The 9,366-nt window shown below is 48.5% G+C and overlaps 1 long non-coding RNA gene across 3 annotated transcripts; it reads right to left on the reverse strand.

Annotated features, from left to right (window-relative positions):
• Positions 1 to 1,011: 1,011 nt before the first annotated feature.
• Positions 1,012 to 4,187, reverse strand: LOC123161759 (uncharacterized). Of its 3 annotated transcripts, none has more exons than XR_006480867.1 (4): positions 3,559 to 4,187; positions 3,360 to 3,445; positions 1,882 to 2,616; positions 1,012 to 1,777 (listed from the first exon to the last, which is right to left on the reverse strand). It is a non-coding gene; the product is annotated as an uncharacterized lncRNA (long non-coding RNA). The 3 variants fall into 3 exon arrangements; XR_006480868.1 differs by having other exon boundaries at positions 1,882 to 2,548; positions 3,559 to 4,185; XR_006480866.1 differs by lacking the exons at positions 3,360 to 3,445; positions 3,559 to 4,187 and having other exon boundaries at positions 1,882 to 3,342.
• Positions 4,188 to 9,366: the final 5,179 nt, after the last annotated feature.

Here is a 9,366-nt window from a genome sequence, read left to right on the forward strand (position 1 = left end):
CCGGGCCAGTTGTAGCATTCTCGCGGCGCTCACGTCCCGACGCAGCATTACAACAGACTCATCGTAGCTCCCGACATAGCTAGTCCCAACTTCTTACACCATTGGTTGCAACATTCTTGGCTCCATCGCTCGACCTTCCCGCGTCGATGGTTGAAACTCCCGGCGCAGTTGGTTCCAGGTCCCTGCGCCGCTGGTAGCAGCATTCTTGACTCAGCCGCACCAAATGTTTGGACTGTCCAAAATCCCACAAACTCTCACCAAATCACGGGAGCTCCGAGGGAGTTCGGAGGTCCGCGTCAACCGTCAACTCAGCCTCGGACTCCACCATAAACCCATTATTTCCTTCCTCCCTTCCCTCTCCTCTCTCCATTAGACAAGGGGATGGACAAATCGAAAATTCGCAAGAGCGGACGAGCTCGCATGGTCTCGGAATCGCTAGGCGCTCGTTCCCCTGGGGATATGGGCTGTGTCAGGTATTGTCGGCTGTCTTCTCTTAAAATCTTTTTTCTTGGGCCGTATATGGGTTGGCTGGACCTGCGTGCGTAGCTGACGGCCGTTTTCTGGACGCGGTGACGACGCCCGGTACGTAACGGCCGATCTGTGTGCGTCGGCACACCATGATCACTCATTTTATTTGCCGTGGGACGTACACACCGTAACGGCAGCCGTACACACATGCCTCGTTCCAGGAGTGCTGCTTGCTAGCCGTGTCAACAGTTGTGGCTAAGGTACTTGTCACTCATTTTATAAGCTGTTTGCTGATTGACATTACGTCTGAGGCAACGGATTCATTGTCTATGTTCTTTGTAATACAATCTTTGTAAAAAGAAAACACGCAACAGCGGCTAGCACAGTACCATTCTGGAGATGTTCGCACAGCACCTTGTGACGGCAGGCTTGCAATATGTTCTCACCTGATTTTCAAAGGAATGTTCTCACCTGATTTATATGACAGCTGGTCTCATATAATTTTTTTCCATGTGCAGCGGCTAATGCAGCAACAATAGGAAGTGATCTGAGAAAATATACGAACATGCCTCGTTAACAATCATAATTTTTCACAATAGTTGTAGCTTATTTTGCGGGTGACACAGGGTTACGTTAAATGCACACAGGTTTAGGAAAATCCTACTATCCTACTAGCTCACAAGACAAAATCAAATTGTACAAATTGGACGCAAAACTAGAAACAAAGCTAACTACACAACTGTCACCTCCAGCCGGATTGGGGTTTCAGCAGGAGGCACTGCATGAAGCACCATACTTGGGTTTCCGCACATGTTTCGCCGGTGACCACCTACGGCACAGTGGGTGCATTTCAGCTACCTCCTCGGTTTCTTCAGCATGTCACCTCTGTCTGGTGTGTCTCCGTGACTCCCATAAAATCCATGACTTGCACCTGAGTAGCATCATTAATCGAGATGTCACATGTTGGTCCATTAAACACTGTCGCTATAGGCATGAAGCATTTGAACAAATTTTATGTGCCTTCAGTGAATGACTGCACAACATTCTCGTGTGCTCGAAGTTGCCGCACTCGCATAGAAACTGATCACCCCCTCCATCAACTGTGACCTCATACACCACCTTGCACCGTTTGTCATGCCTCTCCGGATTGTGCCGCCGCACTAGGTACTTCATGCCTTGCTCAACAGGTTCGACCCTGTACTGCCCTGCTTCCTACAGTATCTGGCCAAACTTCTCGAACATGGGCCCTAGTGTACACCTCACTCGCATGCTGCTCCGATGACGTGTTAGCTTTCATCACCCGTGCTGCCTGCAAATTCATGACATGGGCTCCACAAGTTAGAACCCCCGCCCGTATGATTGAACAACATAATTTATGTAGGTCCAAACCAAAAAAACAGAAACTAGACTCACCCTACAGGAAAAACAAAGTACACGATGAACACCATTTCTGAAACTGGCTACATGTTTAAGGCAAAGTCCATCTTTGTTACGATGTTCCACCAGATGCAGGACAACCGTAGGCCTTGTTTGGTTATAGGGGGACCGGCCAATCCCCTAGTGGAACTAATCCACCCAGTGATTGGGTTGATCCCGTACTTGTCAATCAATCTTTGTGGAGGTTGATTCCCTAGCAACCTTGTAATCCCTGCTATTGATTAACTATTTGGTTAGTCCCAGCTGCATTGTACCCATTCAAACTTATCATATCCGAAACCGCTCATCGGACATTTTGCAAGTGTAGCAGTATTAAGCACACAATCTGATGTATAAAATTTCGTAAATATAGCACAACAACATTAAGACATTTCACAAATATAGGTAGTAATAAGCTAAAAAGCATGGACACGGGGACGGAAAGACGGGGATACGCATACGGGGACATAGGATACGACATGTTCCAGAAACAGCCATTCAGAAATACGGCGAGTATATATGAAATAAAATAAAAATATGCCATGTAAATATAGAGTTAAGATAGAAAATTAATGAGAAAGAGATCAGAATAGATAATACTTCCCCATTTGGTGTCTCTTTTATCAAGTGCTTGATTGATCCTCGTCCCCCCATGCCATGCTACCTAACGGCAAGCAGTACAAGGAGCAAGCATTCATCAATCATCATTCATATTCGACAGCAGCTGCCATGCTGTACAAAAGCTACTTCAATTCTAAGTCTATCAATTATCAAATACTCCCTCCGTTCCAAAATAGATGACCCAACTTTATACTAAAGTTAATACAAAGTTGAGTCATCTATTTTGGAACAGAGGGAGTAATGGACTGCTGATAAAACTAAGGCCAATTAACTACATTTGAAGTGGATGGAAGCTGATTAAATGTTTAAAACCAAGAAACTACACAAGTGTTCTATAGATGCTAAATATGGTACTGATGCAAGGTCACTCAATAAACCAAAGTCAGTAATAGTACTGTACTAAGTACGGTATTAAGTTGTAACATATGGAATTAAGTAATTCACATGTGAATGTCAGTCTCTGATCTGTAAATAGTCTAGTCTAAAAGTAAGTCCTTCAGGCAAGAACACGACTAATACTCCAGATCCTTACTCAAGTACAATAGAGCACCTCGTCCTACATGGCTATCTCACAATTTCAACACACCACCCAATTCTTTTCATTTTACGAGTGATCATCGACACCAATAGAAACAATTTTTGGTGGCACCGAAAAGCTATATCCAAGAGAACGTTTTATGGTGGCAATCCGAGTGTATAAATTATATTGTACACCTTGCTGAAGCAAATATTATTTTCACGGAGCTACTTAACAAGGTCATGTGTATATATATCTGTATGTCTACGAGTATAGTTTCTAGCCAGACTTATCTGTAAGAGAGTGATTATGGGATGTCATGTGCTCGTTTATGTACCAGCTGTTGTCTTTTGACCGGAGCAACCATATCATCGCTGGGCACCTACACCGGCAAGACCGTGTATTACTTCTTTTTGGGACCCCCTGCAAAATGTTTGTAACAAATAACAATATGTCAGATTTTTTTTTCTTGGCACAAGCATAAGTCTGAATAGAAAGTTTTGTTATGCCAACGGTGAATAGAAAGTAATACTAACCGAGCAGTCGCAGACTATCTCCTGCATACATTTTGTTCTCTCAACGTTCAGTCTCCTTTTTCCATACCTAATTCCAAACCTAATTTCTCAGGAATACAGATTGTAAATAGTCATATGCTTCTCCAAGTGAATCAAAGTTGTTTCCGACTATAGGAACTACAACAGTGTCAGTCTTATTCTCTGCATAACCCCTCGGCTCGCCTAGCCAAGTCCGTCACCGCCGTTCAACACCATAGCCACCACCCACTAACCTCAGCCCCGCCTCCACGCCCGTGAGAAGAGCTGCCGTCTGCACCTGCCGCCCGACGACCTCGGGGTCACCAGGCCACGGCACTCTCAGCCCGCGCCGTAGGGAGCCGATGTGCAGAACTGCAGATACACCGCCACCGAACGCACCTCCGCCCGACAGCCACGCTCGCTCCCTGGACCAGGAAGCCCGATGCGTCCTAGCCATCCATGCCACCGCCGGCAGGCCACCCCAGCTGCGCCGCGAACACTTCAGCCTCGAGTAGCACCCGAGGCACCAAGGGAAGAGACGAACCGGATCTAGGCAGAGTCCCAGCCGGCCGCCGCTGCCATACCCCGGAGCCGACCGGGACGCCCTGCAACAGCGCCGCACCGCCTGACCCCGCCGCCAGAGGCCGAAACCGCGCCCGCGCCCCCGCCACAAAAGCCCCCCCTCCCCCCGCAGCCCATGAATCCAGAAGGGAGAGGATGAGAATCCCTGCCGCCGCCCGCGCCCACCGACGGCGGCGTGGGGAAGAAGGGAAGGAGGACGCCCGGAGGGTGGCGGCGCTAGGGTTCTCCCATGGTGCTCGCGGGGAGCGTCGCGGGAGCGCTAAGAGTTTTTTTTTTCATTTTTAAGAAAGCTTTGAAACGTCACCTATTCATAAGCCTGTACCGTCGGAACATGTGAGCTGCTTCCGTGACGGGATCGTCATATCAAACGGTGGGTTCATCGTATAATCCTGTTCCACGCTACGCACCCTCCTCCTGGCCGAATTTTTGACAAAAAGGACCCCTTGACCAGTGAAAATGTCAAAAAAGACCACCCATGAACAAAAATGTCAAAAAAGACCACCTACACCGTGGCGGCAGGTGCGCCAGCCGACACGTGGCACCTGCCGCCACGGGATCCGGCGGCAGCACCTGCCGCCACCGGCTTAGGCGGCAGCCTCAGCTGCACAGAATTTTGACCGACGACGCATGCGAAAACGGAACGGGCTGGCGACATGGCACCTGCCGCCCCGCTCTCTGGCAGCAGCCTGTGCTGCTTTTCTGTTGGGCCATAGGTGGCAGACGCTTTGCTAGTCGAGATGCACTGGCCAGATGCCTTTTCTGTTGATTGAGTTAGACTAAACACCTCAGTCGGTCAGTCCTGTATTTAGGATTAATCCAGATGACTCCACATAGCACAGGGCAACGAGAGAGAGATGGGTGCACAGAAAACAAAACGGCAGAGGCACCACGGCCAGCAATGCATCTGCCACACTAAGAACCAACGGACGTGCCGTTTGGCGTGAAAAGCAGCACAGGCTGCCGCCAGGGAGCGTGGCGGCAGGTGCCACATCGCCAGCCCGTTCCGTTCTTGTGTGTGCCATCGACCGAAATTCTGTGCAGCTGAGGCTGCCGGTCGAGCCAGTTGCGGCAGGTGCTGCCGCCAGATCCCGTGGCGGCAGGTGCCACGTGTCGGCTGGCGCACCTGCCGCCACGGTGCAGGTGGTCCTTTTTGACATTTTCGCTCGTAGGTGGTCTTTTTTGACAATTTCACTGGGCAGGTGGTTCTTTTTGATGAAAAATCCTCCTGGCCTCTACTTTCGCATTCAATGCACGTCCCGACGCGTCCTTGTTCGATTGGCACAGGTAGCGGGAGCAGGCGAGCTCGTCCGCTCCATCGCCGTTCTCCAAATCGAATACATAATTTTAAGGGTGTAGTTCTGGATGGCTGGCATCTAGCCCGATGTGTGCGGATATGCCCAGACATGATCATGGAGATTTGGTGAGGTCTGTTTGATAACTAGTAGCTTGGAGATGCCCTTAGAGTCCGACGCATTGCTTGGTTGTCGCTGTGAGTGCAGGTGGGGAACTGTGGAGCATTGGTTTGGACAGTTTCAGCGCTGCTTCATTTTGGGGATTTGTGCTTTGAAGCTTTCAGGTGTGTTGCCGTTCTACCGATGACATTCTTCAACTCTTGAGCCACGTAGGCGCGGCCCCTCTGTAGCAAAAGACCTGGCTTCATGGTTGGTGCAGGCGACCCTCATAGCTTCAGCGATTTGCTTAATTTTACCAGTTTGGTATATATCTTTTCTGTTCTTGTTGCGCTTTGCTATGTCCATGTGGATCTTCAAGCTGGCTTCATGGATCAAACCGGTGCAAAGGCTGGGATCATCCCTTTTCAGAAGAAAAACAAATTAATCCCAAGCTAGGAAGCAAAGCCTGAATACCTGGTTATGGATTAATTAATTCAATGCCAAAGTCATCTCAAGCCTCCTATTCAAAAAACAGTGCACACCCCAGCTCCAATTAGCGGTCGTTAAGGGAGCTCCATGCCCAGTCAACGACGATTTTGTGTATGCAAACTACAAAACCTGGCCCTTGATAACGTTGTTGGTTTCTAGCCCCTGGCAGCTCCCGCAGTTCCTGTTTGATGACTAGCCTGGACATCGCCGTAGGAGACACCACCTGGGCGCGCTCGCTCTGACGATTCTGGAACTAAAGTGAAGGTTGGCGGAGAGGTTGTTTTTTTAGGTATTCTATCTACGTGTTGGGTCAGTATCGCTAGGTAATTTGTCTTGCTTCTAGCGGGACATGTGGAGGTGCTTCTGATGAGCATCAAGCTCGAACGGAGATCCCTTCCCTCTGCCTCTCTCTCCTATCAGATGTTGTATGGTACATATCCTTCTCATCCTTTCGCTATCGAGGTCTTATAAGTGAGCTCCATATTTCCTCTCTCTCAAAAAGAGGGATAACACCCCGGCCTATGCATGGATTGATTCACGCAACCCTCAATTATTTATGCGGAAGATTTACAGTATCGAGACAATAAAGACGACATAAACGCCACACTTGGCAGCCAGAGAGAAATAATCAGAAGATATGAGGTCTCATCCATCGCAAGTCTCATTATTAGGCCACCACCATATCAGTTAGATAAAACCCGAACCAAAGTCTTCCATCAATTGCACACAGAGACCATGAACGTGCAGTCCTCCTCTTGGCGAAGAAAGGATCACATGCAGATCCATTTGATAGGCTTGAAAATAACCTACAAAAAATGTGGGAGGAAGATATGTAGCATTCATTTAGTAGCACTAGTAAGTAATTCGGCCTCCCCTAAAAAAGTAAGTAATTTGGCCAACACAATATGATATGTATCGGTTGTTGAAACTTACCAAATTATGCTGGAGATAATCATTACTGGAATTTTCACGTACGCCGGGTGTAATGCTCTTCGCTGAGTGCTAAAACACGGACACTCGGCAAAGCAAACTTTACCGAGTGTCACTCTCGGCAAACCCAGCTTCACGGTAAACTGCCATCTTTGCCGTCACTGCCTCACGGCAAAGAGGCACCACACGGCAAACCCTGGAGACGCCGAGAGCAGCTCACGGCAAAGAGGGCATGCCCGTCCGCAGCAGACGGCTCCGTCAGTTACTGCGTACATTACCGAGAGCCACCATACGACACTCGGCAAAGCATATGCCACATCCTATTTTCTTTTTTTGTGTTTGTTCTTTCTAACTGACATGTGGTCCCACTGGTCACATTTATCAGCAAAAGTTTCAAATAACTTGCTAAATATTTTTGAAAAAAATGACGATATCTTTGCCAAGAGCTGCTCTCGGCAATCCTCCTGACCAGTAGGACAGCGTGGCCCACATGGCAGCTGAAAGTTTACATATCTTTGCCAAGAGCTTGTCTCGGCAATGCCCGCCTTCTTTTCCGAGAGCTGCTCTTGGAAAACTTATGGCACAACAGTAGTATCTCCCAGACGACCATGTTTCCGAGAGGTGCTCTCGGTAGTATATCGTTTTCCGAGTGTTGCTCTCGGAAATCTTTCCCATCCATTCTGCTGTTAAGCTATTTCTTTTCTGATCCCTGCAGATAAAAACAACTACAGTGCAATTTGATCATATATATGCATAATTTGATCTAGTCCACACATATATAGGCATAATTTGATCATATATAGGCATAATTTGATCTAGTCCACATATATATGCATAATTAGGGATAGTCCACATATTGTCACACACAAGTCGAATGTATTATCCTAGTAGAGGTCACACACAAGTCGCAAATTCATACATATTGTCACTACATGCAAAACACGTGCACGTCACAATAGAAGTACACTTGTTCATATATAGATCATCTTGAGGAGGAGAAGCCATCGGGTTAACATTCCGGAGGAGGAGGAGGGGCATCACTTGCACTGCTTCGAGATTGCATAAGAAACTATAAGAGTAGAGTCACGTAAGGGTGGTTCGTCCCTATGTAATGAATCTTCTACTCTAGTTTAGATAATGTTCTACCTGTAGTTGATCCTCAAGCAGCTTCAACCTCTTGTTCATGTCTTCCCGTTCCTTTTCTCTGGACTCCTGCTTAGCCTGCCGCCTTTGCTCCTCTTCAACAGCCCGCTGCGCCATTAAATCCTGTAACATGGCATTAGGCTCATATAGGTTGAAATGGTGCTATTTCGAGGCATGGACATAAATGAAAGGTTAGGATGCTAACCTTGAGACGCGCTATCTCACGTGATGCGGCGGTTGGGCGACTCCGTATGGACGGAGGTGAGCTGGTGCTCAACGCGCGTATCTCATGCAGCTTGCGATGCGAGGAGGTGGCGATCGCCCCGTTGCAAAGGAGGTGGCGGCCATGGCCCTTCCCTTGGCCAGCAACGATGAGAAGCTCAGGATCAAGGGGCTTGGACGTAGGTTCGGCTTCCTGCCCGTGCACCTCCTAGAAGACCTCTCTGAAGGTCCCCCACTTCTCCTCCGCCGACTCGCTACAGAACTCGGCGCCATCCTTCCCCTTGTGGCCTTCTTTCCAGGCTTCCAGGATGTGGACCGGGCGACCAACCTTCGCCTCCTGCAAAATTAAGCATCAAGTTGAATGAACCAAGATGCACCGTGCGAAAAAGTTAACATCTTAATCCACATACCATGTGTTGCTTGAGAGCGGTTAGGTTCCGGCTCCCCTGGACATGAGTCGGGCCTGGCATTTTGTCTCGTTCGTTTCCCTTCTCCACATGCTGCGCCTGCCATGCTGGGTCACATCACATGTCAACGAGGGCCTCCCAACAATCGTCCTTCATCCAGGGTTCCTTCACCTAGTCAGACAAAATCGAATAATTGAGGAACAAGAGGGATGAATCAAAGTACTAGCAACCGATGTAGTCACTTACCACTGACAGGTATTCTTCTCACGACAAGTTGGTCTGGCAAGCAGTCTTCCTTGTCATCTTCTCTCCCTTCTCATCGAGCGGCCGACACTGCATCACGGCTTTGACCGTAGCATGTGCTTGGTGTCAAAGAGTATCTTTCGGGCAGATTTCACGATGCCTTTGATCGCCTTTTGCTGCTCACCATCCACGCAAGCAAATGTTTGCTACAAGAAAGCATATGGCATCTTCTCACCATCCACGCAAGCAAGGATTTGGATATGGAAAAATGCAGTGGTCTGAGCGAAGATACTTACAAAAAAAGCATTGATGACCCGAGTGGCTATGGTGACATCGTGCTCATCCTTGCTGTGTAGGTAATGCTCCCAGGTTAAACCTGGCGACAGCGGATCGTCATCACCCCG

The sequence above is a fragment of the Triticum aestivum genome, chromosome 7B (assembly GCF_018294505.1).
Source record: "Triticum aestivum cultivar Chinese Spring chromosome 7B, IWGSC CS RefSeq v2.1, whole genome shotgun sequence".
NCBI classification, from domain to species: Eukaryota; Viridiplantae; Streptophyta; class Magnoliopsida; order Poales; family Poaceae; genus Triticum; species Triticum aestivum.